The following is a 15,947-nucleotide window of genomic DNA, read 5'->3' as shown; positions in this document are numbered from 1 at the left end:
AGCTCTGGCAGCCTCGGGGCTGTGCCCACTGCCCTGGGGAGCCTGGTTAGTGCCCACCACCCTCTGGGGGAAGAGCCTTTTCCTGAGATCCAACCTGACCCTGCCCTGGCACAGCTCCAGCCATTCCCTGGGTGCTGTCCCTGCCCTGGCACAGCTCCAGCTATTCCCTGGGTGCTGTCTCTGCCCTGGCACAGCTCCAGCCCTTCCCTGGGTGCTGTCCCTGCTCTGGCACAGCTCCAGACATTCCCTGGGTGCTGTCCCTGCCCTGGCACAGCTCCAGCCATTCCCTGGGTGCTGTCCCTGGTCCCACAAAGCAGAGATCAGTGCCTGCCCCTCTTCTTGCACTCACCCCCCAGACTGGGAATGGCAGTGCTCAGCATTTCCAGAGCAGGGTCACCTCTAACTTGCCTTTTACCCCCACCTGAGGAAATACAAAGCTACTCTGAGCTATTTTTTCCTTCTCTGAGGGGCAGCTGTCACCCCCTTCCCAGAAGAGCAGGGGCTGAGCTCCCTGCAGGACTGAGGAGACCTTAAAGAATAACCTGGGAACAGCCTGGGACATGGGTGACTTTCCCTGGGAAGTGAGAGGTGGAAAGGCAGAGAGAGGGCTGCAATTATGGCCCAGCTCTGGAGCAACCCTGAAGATGAGCACACTGACTCACCACTCTCTTCCTTCATTCTCAGTGTCCTGGCACACCTTGACTCACACTAAGGCACTACTCAATGTAGTTTCAACAAAAGAGCAAAAATAATACACAGTTGGCAAAGGAAAATGGTTTTGTGGATGGGTCAATAGCTCAGGTTAAACGAGGGCTTTTCACACTTGAAGTAATTTCAGATCCAAGTGCAGACTGCAAAGGCCATGTTTGATGCTCTTGTTCTGGACCAGGTGTGCCCCTTTGGATGCTGATTCATGAAACTCTTTCCTGCCCAGGGGCTCCTTTGCCACCCCTTGGCTGCAGCCCCGTGGCACATGGGCACGTGCAGCTCTGTGGTGTCCCTTCTGGAGGGCTGCTGGCTCCGTGTTTCCCTGCTCCCAGGAAAGCAGCAGTGCCCACCCAACACACAGCAGAGTTAATGGCCACAGTCCTGCCCTGGAAGTTGCTAAGCAACATTGCTGGGCCCTGGCATCAGCTCAGCCGCCTGTGCTTTCACAGGATGCTCCAGGGGCAGCAGCTGCTGTGTAGAGCAGCAGGGAAATGCCCAGACAGCTCAGGTCCCTCCCTCAGCTCCTGGGGTCCAGTTAAGCTCTAAGCTCACCTAATGAAAAGAGCAGTTCTGTCATTTGGTTCTGGCTGCTTACAAATTATTCCAAGTATAAAATTTATCTGTACAGTAAAACCAAATTTTTTCCAGTTAATATCCAATTTCCAATGTTTAAATCAGTCATTCCTACTTGGCTTGATTTTAAAGTGTTGTTGTAATAAGTGAACATAAATATTGACCTCACATGAGGCTGAAACAGTCCCTGCAGTAAGAACTGAGCCTGAGATTTTCCTACCAATCACCCCAGATTTCTCAGCCTGACATCCTAATCAAAAGCAAGCCTAGTGGGGAACTTGCAGCCCTTGGGTTAATGAAGAAGCCCTGAAATCATTCCCAAAGCAGCACTGTGTGCTCTGGCAGCCCAGGCTGAGCACATCATTTGCTCCTAATGGAGCATGGCCACTGTGGGGTCTGCCCTCTGCAGGGAAGGGTAAAGCCCTGACCCCCCTTGGGACAGCAGCAAAACTCCTCATCAGTCATAGAGCTCTTGGTATTCTCAGAGTAAATAATTCCAGGACTGCCAGAGGTAATAAGAGCTGCATTTTTATGGGTTTGTGTCTTGCAGCGACTCTGAGGGCTGACAGAAGAAATGGCACTTAGTGGATTCACTTTCTGTGGGAATCCTTTGGTGTCAAACAAAGCAAAACTCCCAGTGAAGCTGCAGCTTCTCCCCCTTGCTGTCTTCCTCTTTCACCTGACTGGTTTTGCAAAACTTGCAGGAATTTAATTATTGGTCAAGTTTGGCTGAACTTGGGCTGTTCAGAAGGTCCTGGTAGAAAGACAGGATAAATGAAGCACACAAAAACCATGAGTAAAGCAGTTTCTTTTCCTTAGGGATCCAGCCTAAAGTCTTAGAACCCCAAAGAATCCATCCTCAAAGAGGTTCCCACTCTGTCAAACATTTCAGCCTGAGGAAGGTACCTTGAATGAATAGGTTTCCATCCAAATCCTAACCCTTGTTAAAATGGTTTGCTACTCATTTTTTAATTTTTTTTTTATAAATATTGATAATCCTTGTTTTCCAAGTCCACAAGTTAGCAAGTTTAGCAATAGAATTGTTTCAACATATTTGATTTTTCAACTTTGAGTTTTTGGATTCCCAAAAGCTTCCCTGGTCAGGGCAGCATCTGCAGGGGGAATTTATGTTGACTTACATTGCCTTTTCTGGGTTGTTGGGAATGGTTTATGTTTATGTAATGGTTTATGTTGCTATGGCAGTTCGTAGGCCATAGGTAGAAATGGCCAGTCTGAGCTTGCCCTGTTTTAAAAAATTTATTTATTCTGTTTATATTCAGCTGCATCTTGAAACTGTTCTCAGCTAGTCTGAGCAATGTTCTATAATATTAAAGTGGAATATTTTTGTGCCCTTTGATTTTCAAGCAAATCTGTACTGCCTTAGCATAAAAATGGTTGTGTGCTGCTCTGGGAAGGGGAACCACATCTGTGGAGAGCAGAGTGACAGCAGGAAGGGAACACTGCAGGACTCCCAGAGTCAGTCCCACTGTAATGGTGATTCTATCAGAGGATAACACTGACAAGCAGGTTGGACAGTGACAAGCACACAAGGTTGCTGTGGAAATAATTCTGGGTTTGTCTGGGTTAATGAGAGTTTTACCACTGACTTCAGTGGAATCAGGATTTACATTTGATTTTTTTATGTCGTTACACCACAGAAGACTGACAGAAATCCAACCCGCTCTTGTTGGTTTTGCTGTCCTTCCTCTCTTCTTTCTCTGAGTGTTTAAGTTCAGTGTAACACTTCTCAGTCAGCCTTATCTGTATTAGGCAGACTTGGTGCATCTTTTTACTGTTCACACAGTAATTACAGGCTGCTTTTCTCTGAGCAGACAGCAAATATATTGTTGTTTCTCTGTTTGGATGTGGGGCCTGGCACAGCCCAGGGTCACCCAAGATCCACAGAGGGGCAGCAATGCCACAGGGCCTTGGTGGCAGCTAGAGGGAGTTCTGCATCAGCCCCTGGCACACAGGAGTGGGTGGGGTGGGGGATTGGTAAAGGCACAATAACCTCTTCCAGAAACTGCAAGGGCCTCACAAGAACATCTTGTTAAAATTCCACTTTTGTAAGTGGAAATTGTTTTGCCTCAAAGGTCAGTCCCTTTCCATGTATCATTTAATCATCACTACGACACATTACGTATCTCTGAGGCTGTAAAAGTATTTTCTCTTCTGACATGCATTAATTGCTATTATTTAACAGCAAAAAGAAATAAAGAAAAATTAGATGATGTGGCACATAAAAATTCCCAGCAAAAGGAATCCAATCAAGTTTTCCCCAAGAACATTCCTGATTCCTGGATAAAGTCCCACATCCCTCATGTTTCCTGTCACAAATGGGCCTGTGAAGAACAGCACCAATATGGAGAGTATTTTCACCCATAAAATGACTGCAGATTGGTGGTGTTTTCTCCATGGGTTGTGGCAGAGACTTGACTAAAAATGTCTATTATTAAAGCTAATAAATGGGTTAATCACTATGACCACAGTTCTGCTCCCACCCAATAAGGGAACCCCATTTGTACTGAGATTTATCCCGAGTGTTGTTCACTTCTTTCCTTTTTGCACCTGCCAAAGACATTGCAAAAAGCTTTGAGGAAAAACAGACCAGAAGCCCAGCTTATCAAAAAAGATATTGCAGAACTCACTTTTCCCTTTGGTGTTTTCTTTCCCTGTTGTTCAGGTGTGAAACCAAGTGAGGCTTTGCCACCTGAGAGCGGAACTGGGAGCAGATGGGACCCAGTGAGCTGTCCCCTTCCTCCCCTGGGAATGCCATGAGGGAACTGCCTCTGGAGCAGGACTGGAACATCCTGAGGAGAAAAGGTACTCACTGACTCAGCAAACTCTCCTTTGATTGTTCTGGGCACTGTAGGAAAACATCCTACTGATGGAAAACCTCTGGGGTTTCAGTGTCCTTCAGAGCTACTGCAATACTTAATCCGTGTTTTCCATAATTATGGGAAGAAACTTGTGGTGATGGGAGAATGGTGAAGATACATGTTGAACATGCTTGTAAAAGTGGAGTAAATAATTACCAAAAAAGAGTATTGATGGAAGATTCAAATGGTTAAATCTCTTTAAAAGGAGGGTCAGTTTTAGAATACAATGGTCATAGGTTAAAAAAAAGGAAATTTTCAAGTCAGCATCTTCGTTGATTCTTGGTGATTTTATCCAAATAGCCTGAGATCTGTTCCATAAAATTAACTTGGACTGATTGGAATCTCCTATTCTTTGGAAAATCGCTGTCACTACCTCAGTGTGTGTTTACTTAGTCAAGCCTAACCTGCCATTTAAAGAGTTGCAAAAGTGGCTCAATTGAGGTCTATTTTAGGTCTGTTTAAATTGAATTGAATTGCAGTCTTGTGTAGGTGCACTTAACTCAATGTATGGCTGCCATATAAAATTCCACCCTTGGAATTAAGCTGGATCAACATAAACCAGTTGTAAATCAATTTAACTGTCTCCACATGTAGATTTGCTTCATGTTTAATGTAACTGGTTCAAAGAAACAATCCTAGTGAAACCACTGCCACTTTCTTTTGGAGGCAAAGGCTCTATTATGTTGATTTATTTGGAACCAGAGCTCCTCTGGCATTCCTGTTGAACAGCCAGCACAGCTCTGCAGCTGCACTGCTGAACATCAACCTGAATTCTTGCTCTTGTTATGCATTAGCCTGCTCTATTTTCTTGCATGAAGCCCTGCTTCCCTCTCAGGGAGATTTGTCTCCTCAAATGGGTTGGGATTTTTTTGTTGTTTAACCTGATTATTTTAATCCAGACAGGATGTATTTCTATGTTTTTGTGCTGCCAGGAGCGGCACAGGCTACTCATATCAGCAGTTGGGTTTTTGTCTGGCTTTTCAGTTTGATTTATGAACACAAACAAGGAAAATTTAAAATTCAAACAGAAAAAATGTCCTTGTATTGTGTAGCCAGGATGTTCTGGTTGGGTTTCTATTGTATCAAGGAAATTGGTCCTTCCATGGATTTATGGCTTCAGATGATAGGGGGCTTCAGTTTGTTCCTCAATAAATAACTTCAGTTCCAGGGTTGTAGCTCCAACCATTTGTACTTCTAAAAATTGTGTATGTGTGTCTCTCCTTTAGTGAATTGATTTTTGTTTTCCTATCCATAATTCTTGGTGATTCTTCTATATACCACTCATTTCATGAATACCTTCAAAAGGCAGCAAGAAAGGAAAAAATTAGAATTATGTATCCCCAGTTCCCAGTGTCTTATCTGGAAACCATAAATTTACATCTATAAGGGACAGATATATAAAAATCTGGGTACCTATGGTTGTATATGGACTTTTTTCTCCCAAAATATTCCTGTTATTATAAAAAGGAAGCTGTTATTGCTCCCTGCAGACTTTCCCTGGCTGGCAGTAAGAGACAGAGCTACAGTAATGTTGTGGTTTGGGGGGTTGGGTGTCCTGCACACCACTCAGAAATTCAGTAAAATTCAGCAGTGGTGGAGCCTGTCACTCTCATTTGATCTGGAATAATTTTCACATCTAACAGCAATTAATTTTGTGCATACTCATTATTTCATAACTGCTGCAGGGCAGGCGTCTTGTTTCATAGGGAGTATTTCCTCTAGTGTAGAATATTTTGTTTGTCTGTGGTGGTCTCTGCCTCATTTTCTGTGGGCACTCTAAGGGGATTTCACTACAAACACAGCTTTGGGAAGGAGGGGACTGATGCCAGAGCCTCAGCTCCACTGGAGAGGTGCCAAAGCCACTCTGCCTGCCAGGCAGTGCCCTCTCAGGGTGTTGGGAATTCCCCCAGTGTGGGCACCCTGCCCTCAGTGTCACTCTGCCACCAGCATCCTGCTGCTGGAGATTGTGGGGGTAAATCTGCCACTGGCTCAGGTTTGCTGAGAGGACTTTCTTAAACCCCACTTTGCTCCAGTTGTATTGAGGAAAATATCCAAATAGTGGGGGGATGTCACCAAGAGAATGGTTACACTCAGTATGTCTCATTACTGAATGTCAAGTTTGGAATCCAGTTTCTTGTTTGTCGGTATCACTGTGGAGATTCAGACCCCTCTTACTCTGAGCTGTTCATGCCTGTCTGATCCAGACCCAGCTTTCCCCATCCCTTGTTCCTTGTCTTTTGGCTGCATTTTTGGCCAACCAGCTCAGTCTCTAAAATCAAAATATCCCCCTCTCCTGCCTTCCTGTCTTCTTCCCCATGTTTCTGGTCCCAGATCTTGCTCCTTTCCCCTGGCAGGACACAGCCAGCTCTGCTTATCCCACACTTACTGCCACCTCTCCCTTCAGTCTTGTGCCCTCTGCAGTCTCTAAAAATGGTTTTATTCTCAAGCTGCTGGTCCACGAGGCAGTGGCAAATAGTCCAGGAAATAATTTCGTTTTCAGATAAAGTACATTTTCAATTCACATGGTGACCCATAAGGAATTCAAATGATTAAGAGACTACTGAGCAGAAGACTTAGGAGCTCCTACTTCAGAATACAATTCCATGGTTAATTTGACAATAAACTTCTTGTGACTTTTAAATGTGTAGAAAGACTTTTTTCAGTCAGTCTCAAGATTTATTATCTGTTGGGTTGGCAAAATCTTCTCTGAATTCCTTCTCTGTGCACTTTGGCCTGAGTTCCTCTCTCACCCAAGCCCCCCATGCTATTTCTGTCCTCAGTCCATCTGTCCTGGAGTGTCCCCCCTTGCTGGCACACCCCAGCCCTGCATCCAGCCCCCACATTCCAGGGCACTGTCTGCCCAAAGGCTCCTGCCTCACGTGCCCTGAGGCAACCTGGCAGCTTCTCCTCTCAGTTCTGCCACTGTCTTCAGTCTCTGCCTGGCACTCATCCCGCTGCTTCCAGGCACACACGGCTCCTTGGCTTTGGCTTTGGCTTTACAAAGAATTCCTTCCCTTGTTCCTGTCAAACAGCTCCCTCCCTGTGCAAGTTTTCCTGCAGGATCAGAGCTGAGCTCCTCTCCCTGTCCCAGCTCTTGGCATTCTGATGTTTATGCTGCTGCTGTTCAGCACCACTTTCAGCACAAGCAAAGCATCTCCCTGTATGGAGACGCTTACACTGATTTTTTAAAACCATAAACAAAGTTTATCCCATTTTCTTTGGAGAACTTGTCTTCCAGCCTGCCTGGGAAACCTTATACATTCTTTTTTTACCCCTGGAAAATCATAAAGACAAAGCACCTTTTTTTGCATATTGCCAAGTGGATCTCAGCTAGGACTGTGCAATTAGGCAATTTTGAAGGTTGTCAAAGCTGCAGACAATACAAGGCCAGACAATACAGCAATGACATAAGACATGAGAGTGAGTGTTCCAGTTGTAAAATAAGAGATGTGGATAATGGGGAAAGAAGTGAGCCCAGGGCAGGGGGCAAAGGGAGGATGAAATTCCTTCCCAGTGGTTCTTAAACAGTTGTATCCTGCAAGGGGGGTTGTATTTCTCTCTGGGCTGCAAAGCTGCTCCTCCTGCTCTGCTTCCTGTGAGCAGCCAAACCCCCCCTGTCCCTGTTCTGGGCTCTGTTTTGGTGCCTCACACACTCCAGGCAGGAGGATCCCTCCCTGCAGCTGCAGCAGCCCAGAGTCACAGTGACCTGCTGGGAAACATTGCAGCCAATAAACAAACCAGTGGGATTTTCCAGCAGGAGTTTGTCCTCAAGACCATTTTCATTCTTGGGTCTCTCCTGCCCCTTCAGCTGCCTGAGTGCTGGACAGACCCAGGCAACCCTCACTATGCCCTGTTTTCTTTGCTATGGCACTCTCAGGCTTTAGAGAATAAGGCTTGGCCACTCAAACCCCACAGTGTGTCTGATAAAGCTGGTATTTATATTTTTGGTCTCCTATTACAACGCATGCTCTGCCCCCTCTTCCAAGGGCTGACCTGCTTTCATAAAGAGCTTCAGGCTGGTGCATTTGCTCATTAGCAAAATGTTGTAGGGCATTCTGGGACCTGTGGCTGTCCAGTGCTATCTGATCTAGTTTCTTAATTTTAATTATTGCTACAGTAGGAAAGGGAGCAATTCAGAGCCCTGTCTAGCACTGGGAAGGGAAGAACACCTTTGCCACTTTGCTTCTAATAATGTGGATTTCTTTGAACCATAAACAGGGTGCTAAGCAGAACTGCACAAGGGACCTCTGTAAGTGTTATTAATTTATTTTTAGTGAGCCAGGATGGTACATGCAGAGAGGCAACAGAAAATACAGAGATGTTTACGTAGAATATTCATTTTTGTACTTCTCTGCAGCAGCTCAGGGACAGATGACACTCCTCACTGGGAGAACTCAGGGTTTAAATAAGGCTTCTGTAGCTAGTTAAGATTTTTCAGCAGTTTTTTACCTTGGTGCTTAATTGCATTGATTTCCCAGTGGAGGTTCCTTTGAGAGAGACTCTCCATTACATGACTGCTAGAAGATTTCCAACAATTCACATTTTTTCCTATTAATTTCAGACCCAAATATTGACTCATTTTGGGAATGAGGTGATAATGAGCCTGGATTTCTGGTTTGTGGAGTTTATATATGAACCACAGGTACTGATGAGTCCATACCATGAACTGATCCCCATTGCAATGGTTGTGTCTGGATGAATTCTGGGGGTTTTGCTTCAGCAGCAAAGGGACAGGAATGATGTGATGATGCCTCAATGCCTCTGGAGGTGATGGAAGTGTCAGAAACTCTCCAGCTCTTGGCTTGAGAGCACAAGGTCTGAATGCTGGAACTGAGCACAGGCTGAAGCACAGAAGTCTGTAGATGGTGGGAGATAAACCTCCTTTTCTCCATGTAAGCCCAAAATATCACATTGTCATCACAGTGGTACAAATAAGTTGTCAATGGCTGTCAAGGTTTTTAACAAATTCAGCTGGATTTGGATGCCAAATGAAGTGCAAAGGCACTTTCTGGCTCGTTGCTGTGGCTCATTCTGTCTGTATCAGTTGTCTCTGGAGAAGAGATACCAATGTGGAGTGAATCCATGGCATGGCATCTCTGCTTCAGCCAGGAAGCCCAGGGCTTTCCTCAGTGGCACTCCAAAAACAGCTCTCCAACTGTCCAAGTTCCTCTGATGAAAGAGAAGTTTAAGGAAAGGTGTTCTGATCCCTGTGACAAATGTCCTCCAGACTTTTCCTGCTCTCAGTTTCTTAACTGCTCTCTCTTCTGATGATGAAAGTGCCTGTGCTGTGCCACCTTAGCTCCTGGCAATTTTTGGGTAAGTAGCCCCAGTGTGCTCCTCGTGTTCTGGGAACTGCAGAAAAATCCTTCATTCCCTCAGAAATCCTTGGCTGCTGTTAATAATTCACCATTTCTTATTACAGAGGGCTACTGTTCTGCCCAAAGGGCTGTTTAACCAGTCCTTTCAGCCTCAATCAGCTGGGAAATGACTGCTTGTGCAGCTAATTCCCAGAAATAATGCCTGTCCAGAGAGGGGGAATTGAGCCTGACATGAGTGTGCTTTCTGAAATTCTGATGCTGTTGGCCAGGGCCGGCTACGGAAACTGCAATGCCAGTCAGAACACAGGACTTTTTATTTTTCCTCCAAGCCCCCTGAAATTTCTCTGTGCTAATTTACCTTTTGGGTAGGACATATCTGGTAGTTTGTGTGGTACAGGTTGAAAAGGGGGTTGCTTTTTAGCTTCCACTGGCAAGTTCATTTTCCTCTGTCAGATTTTTGAAGGATGTCTGGAACAGAAGTGCATAATCCCCAGTGTCAGTTCCTTGGCAGTGTTTCCATTCACAGTGTTACAGATGCTCAGTCAGAGAAAACAGCTGCAGCAGCACAAGAGACAGATAGAAAATTAACAAACCATTGCAAAGGAGAGAGAAATCTGCCCAGGCACGGAACCAGATAATGGCAAAGGTACAAGCAATCTCCATGTGCTGGAGGTCAGAACTTCCAGGTGTTACTTACCTGTACATCTTCAAAGTGGAATTCCAGCACTGATGGATTTTTGGTTGCTTTGGGAGTTGGGGTCAGAGGTACCCCCAAAATATTAAAGCAATCACCACAGCCATGTGTGTAATTTCATGTATAGATATAAAAAATGATTTTTTTAAGGAAATCTGGAAAGGCTTATACTTAATAATGATCCATTAGTTCTATTTTCACCTTGATGTTAGGGCCCTGAAGGCACCACCAAGTTCTGCAACCTCCTCTCCTGCTAAATATCAAATTGGAATTAAACACACCAGCCCTGAGCATCCCAAACAAGCACGTGTTTGAGATGGAGGCAGGGGTGAGATATGGTGAGTGGTTGTGACATCCTGCTCAGGAGTTTTTCCAACACTGAGCACCTTCTCTGATTGTTTGGTGTTTCTCTCATGTAGAAGAGCAAGAATTTTGTAGGGACCTGGGAAATGGAAACTCCAAAAATTTGGTGGCTTTTACCTGATGTTGAATTATTCCTGTCTGTTATTGCTTCCTCTTAATAAATTTGCCCTTAAGTGTTTGTAACAGAGTCTTAGGCTTGCACTGAGGCATTTGACACTGAGAATGATTTACATCCTCACAAAGGGGCTTCACATGCAAAGATGATTTCCTTTGCCATGTGAAAGGCAGGTAGAAATAACAAGAAAAATAAACCTACTGCCATGAATTGTGAGCTTCTGTATTAAGGCTCCTGTTAGTACATGTCATGTGCCAGTTGCTGTATGGGTTGTTACACAGTCTGAGTGTTTTTGAGGAGTTCTGACTAGAAAATAGGGACAGAGAATCTCAGATCCTAAGCCAGAGGAGGTGGGAAAAGAAGGGAAGGGACTGGGAAAGTGAGGGGATGGGTCCCAGCAAATGGGGAGCACTTGAGACTAAAATAAAAATTAAAGGTAGTGAGGTGGAGACAAAGACAAGGTGTAGATGGGTAGAAACCACAGTGCCCCACAGCTCAGCAACCTGTTTTACCTGCATTTCCTTTCAGCCCCCCCAGCAGTGCATCATTCAGGCCCCTGATGCATCACATGGTGCCACTCTGCAACAGCAGCTTCTTTGGATGCTTCCAGAACAGGGAATGCCCAGTCCTGGGGGCTCTGAGCATTCATGCAGGATGACACAGATGGAGGGGGGGTGCAGGCACTCCTTTTCAAACCCAGCCTGGGGCTTTCCTGCAGGGAGACCACCTCTTTGCTGCAATCCAGTGCTGAGGTAACAGTGTAGTAGCTGCAAAATCTCTGTACTGATCTGCCCACATGGCATTGATTCCCTGCTGCTGCAGGAGCCAGCCTGCCCCTGGAAGTGGCACCACAGTTTGAGTGCATCCTGCACACCACTCCCTCTCCCCCCTAAGGGCCCTGTGGAATTAGACACTGCTTTTCTCTCTTTCTGCACCATTTCATGTTCAACCATGCACTAAACCTGCTGTGCCCATTCCAGGGGATGATAAAGCCTGTGCTGGCAGTGGAGGTTACTGGGTATGTTAGTCACAGCCACTGGTTAAGTTTTTATATACCAGTAGACAGCTGTAACAACTAGGAGGTTGATGTGAAAACAAATAAACAAAATAGTATAAATATTGAAACTTTCTTCTGGTTTCTGCACTTTATAACTGGCTTGGAATTACAGCTGGGCTGAAAGGAGAAACATGGTCTTCCCTGCTTAGCACAATTCCCAAAGATGTCTGAGCTCTCCTCTTTTGCCTAAAATTTAAAAACTAATTATCTTAATACACTGTGTTTGCTAACACAGTGCCTTTTTTATCACAGATTAACTGCATTCTCTCTTTTTAAGGGGCATTTGAAAAATGTTCCAATCAGTTCCTGAGGTTTAGCACTCAGTGTTTCTTTAGAACACAGTAACCCACCAAAACTATTTTATTTTTTTATCCAACAGGGTAAAAAATTGCTGAAGCAAAGGGCAGAGGCTGCTTTTCTCTGTCCTCTAAGGAACTCTGGCAGTTGCAGAATGACCTCTTTTGAAGTTCTCCAATATCTTGGATTTAACATACCTGAGCTAGATCTTCATCTGGCTACAAGCTCTTGCCTTGATCCATCCTTTGTGTTTTCCCTTGGATGTCATTCTTGCATAGTTTGGTGTTTATGAAGCCTTTTGTGCTTTAGCTGGGCACTGGTGTCCTCTTGAGCCTGGAAAGGAGGAAAAGGAGGCACCATTGCCCAAGTCGTTGAGTCTCTTGTGAGTTTGCACCAAGTAGTTACTTACTGACCCTTCAGAGGTTTCAAAGGAGCAGAGCACCAGGGAGGACTCCCGGGCTGGTACAGAAAACACCACCAAATCAGAGGGAACAAAGGGAAAGGTGCAGTTCAGCAGTGCAACCATTCCCCCAGGAAATATGGGTGACAACAGTTTACAAGGTCACTATAAGAGAAATACAACAGAAGGTTGTTAACTACAACCCTGAGCCACAGACTGGTAGAAACTGGAGGAATATTGCAGGAGAATGTCACCTGTGTTTGTTCCCATCCTTGTGCTCCACCCAGGCTGGCTTCCATTCCCCAGCGAGTAACCATCTAACCAGTACAGGAGGGTGGGGGGTTATTTTTGGCTTGGGTTCTCTACTGCAGTAGAAGGTCAGAGGCCAAAATAGCACACAAAGAATGAGGGACAGCAGTTCTTTCAGGTGCTCAGTGTTTGTTCTTATCTAAGGTTCAAATACCAAGGGACTCTGGTGCTTTATGCACAGCAAGTCCTCCCATTTCATCTGCCTTTTTTCCCTCTCTAGTCTAAACTTCCCTGGGTTCCTCTAAACTGGTTTCAGGCACCTAGGTAAAGAATCTGTTTTTGGATGGAGGTCACTTGGAGGGTCCTTTGGCAGCCAAGGAGGAAGGTGTGGCACCTCCAGCAGGTGATTAATTCCATGGCTGGGATGCACCAGGAAGGAGGGATTATTAACTCAGTAGGGAGACATGCCCCTGTTTCCAAGTTAACCACATCAGCTGAGTGTCTAACTTGTCAAGGCCTCGAGGAACAGAACTTCCCATCCTTGTGTCCTGTGTCCTTTCAGAGATTTATTGTGTGCATGTGTTGGGAAGAGTCATCAGCTCATTCCAACTTCTAATCCACGAAAACCATATCACGGTTCTTGTGGCACAAATATAAAATCACAGTCTGCAGTGAACAGAAATAACAGATGCTTGGGAGCCTCAATTTCCAGATTTTTTTTTATTAGGATAAAGCAGAGCAAGTTTAACAGGCAGAATGGAGCATGAATAATACCCTTTCAAATCCCCCTTTTTGCCCTACACAACCAAGGGCGCAGGACTTGCCCTAATGTGGGACTAATCCTTCATTTTCTGAGTGCAGGAAGAAGGAGCCATAAGGATTTTATTTGCCAAACTATTGTTACATCTGTTTCTACTGGAATTCTTGTCTGATTCAGTAATAGAGCTAATTTTGTACACAATACAATGTTGTCATGATGACTTAATTTTGCATTTTCCTAGGAAAGGAAAAGCAGATGCATAAATGAGCTTTCCTATGAGCCATCTGATGGAATGGGATTCTTAAAAAGGAGCACTTCACACTTGTGACTTGTAAGCCAGAGTAACCTCAGCTCTGCTTTTGCAAGGATAAGGAGTTTACAACATTGCCTCTACCACAGGCAGCAGAACTCGAGAAACTGTTGTTCTGAATTTTAGTTTTCTCCTCAAGAACTTCATTAGATGAGCAAGAGCAGCTTTGAGTTCTCAGCTTTGGCAATTGCCACACAAATACTGTGAGAGCTAAATGTGGTTTCTCAAGGTTGTACCAACTCAGTTTTCCTTTGATGAAGGGATGATTCATGTGTACTTTGTGCAGTGTTTTCAGAGGTGGTTTATCCAAAAGGGATTTTTCTTTGTGCAGCTTTCATGTTTCTTTTGCCTGGGATGTTCAAGTACCATCAGTTTGCAGATGAGAACACTCCTGTTTAATCCATACATGAGGCTCATCTCCATTTCTTCACTGTTTATTGGCCATTTCTCTTAAAATTGTCACAAAGCACCTGCACGGCTCTTCATGGAATTCCTGGGGGCCACACCATCACAGTTCCTGGCAGGACAATGGCAGGGTTTACTCCATCCCTCCAAAATAAACATTTTTAATGTGTATGAGTGACTTCTCACCCCAGCAGTACCTTGCCATGCAATCAGGGGTTTCCATGGAAGCTGAAAGGGTGGTGAAAACTCTTTCAGACCTTGGCTGTTCTGCAGCTCCTCTCTCAGTCTTTTTCTTCTCTTCTTCACAAACTTTTGTGCTTTAGTGCAAACACGTGGAAAACTTTCCATGAGGAAGTGACCAGTCTTTGGTAGAGTCATGTGAAGGGAAGAGCTTTTCCCTCTCCATTCCCCTGAGGTTCTGCCCTTGTAAGACTCAATGAATAAGAATCTTTCCACAAAGCATTTAAAAAACACTGGACACAAAGTTGTTTAGTGGTGTCATATTAATTAAATAGCTCAACCTTCCTGGTTCTGACCGGAAAAAGGCTCCTGCTGTCCTGAAATGTGTCTCTCACTGCAGCTCTTGTTTTGCTGCTGAGGTGCAGTTGGTTCATAAGTGAGTTGTAGCAGAAAGTGTGAGATGGTGCCTGACAGAGAAGGATCTGCTTTCTGGGAACAGCTTTTCACACCATTTCTCTGTGTCACTCTAGATGGGATGCAGCTCAGCTCATTATCATCAACCAATGATCAGAAACACACATAAAAAGTTAGTTTAATACAGAGCTAAATGTGGTCTAGTTTAAATTTATTTCTATACAGTCCATGCTGCCAGTAACATTTAAAAATTTAATTTTTTTTTTTTTTTTTTTTTTTTTTTTTTTTTTTTTTTTTTTTGGAGGGGGAACAATTCTTGGATTCAGAACCCATTATCTTACCAGATTATTTTCTTGGTAATTAAAATGAAAGGTAAGAATTTAGCTAAAACTCCTTCCCTTCATTTATTACTCATGATCCCCTCTTGGTTTTCCTTTTCTTATAAATGGCTGGATTACTTTTAGCAAACAAAAATTCTTAAAAACAATTGTACCATTTCCTTTGCACACCAGTTAGAAGAAAAATAGCATTTTTCTTTCTAAAGCACTCCTGTTCTGAGTGACTGTGGACAGGGAGGTTTGCTCTGTTTGCCCAAATCTAAAGGTGGCAGTGGAGCCTCAGTGGGGATTGGGCTGAGCTGGAGCAGCAGTTTGGAAATGTCAGTGGCTGTTTATCAGTCACTGCCCCAATTCAAGGTTAGATGGACACTCAGGGCATTACAAACAAAGAAAACTGGGCCATATTTCTAAGCAAAGAATGAGCTGATAAAATTATGACAAGTGGTGAATCAGACTCATAAATTTTACTAATTATTTATTTACCAAAATTGCATTTGTTCGGCAGTCACAGCTCCTCACTGATTTGGCTGATGGTTTAAAAATGGAAAAATGTTGGGATACACTGCAATTCAAACTATAGTTTTCAACTTTTGCCTTCAAGATCAGTTTCAAGTTGCCAACATTTAATTTTATAAAAAAGGGGAGGTTAAAAATGAAAGACAGCACTTCTGTTCTGGTCAGCCAAAATATTCACTAATTCCAAATTATCCCTTTTTTATCAATGTGTTCATAAGAAAATGAAAGATAAAAAATGAGTTTAGCTCAGTGAAAATGTAAGGTAGAAGACACTTGTAGCTGGTCTGAGTTAAAACAAGCAATTAGCACTGGAATTGGCATTTGTTGTTGGCTGGGCTGTTTAGTTGGCTGAATGTGCTTGGATTTTTTTG

General features: G+C 44.2%; 1 protein-coding gene across 3 annotated transcripts in view; it reads left to right on the top strand.

Moving 5' to 3' along the window:
* The window catches only part of SHISAL1 (shisa like 1), a 139,362-nt gene that overhangs the window by 56,667 nt on the left and 66,748 nt on the right, over positions 1-15,947 (top strand). For all 3 annotated transcript variants that reach the window (XM_071551560.1, XM_071551555.1, XM_071551557.1), the window contains exon 2: positions 3,965-4,104. The gene's annotated coding sequence lies outside the window, so the exon portion shown is untranslated. The remainder of the gene's footprint in view (positions 1-3,964; positions 4,105-15,947) is intronic.

The sequence above is a fragment of the Pithys albifrons genome, chromosome 3 (genome assembly GCF_047495875.1).
Source record: "Pithys albifrons albifrons isolate INPA30051 chromosome 3, PitAlb_v1, whole genome shotgun sequence".
NCBI lineage: Eukaryota > Metazoa > Chordata > Aves > Passeriformes > Thamnophilidae > Pithys > Pithys albifrons.
The sequence above is the reverse complement of the archived record's forward strand: the minus strand, read 5'-3'. Positions and strand labels throughout refer to the sequence as shown.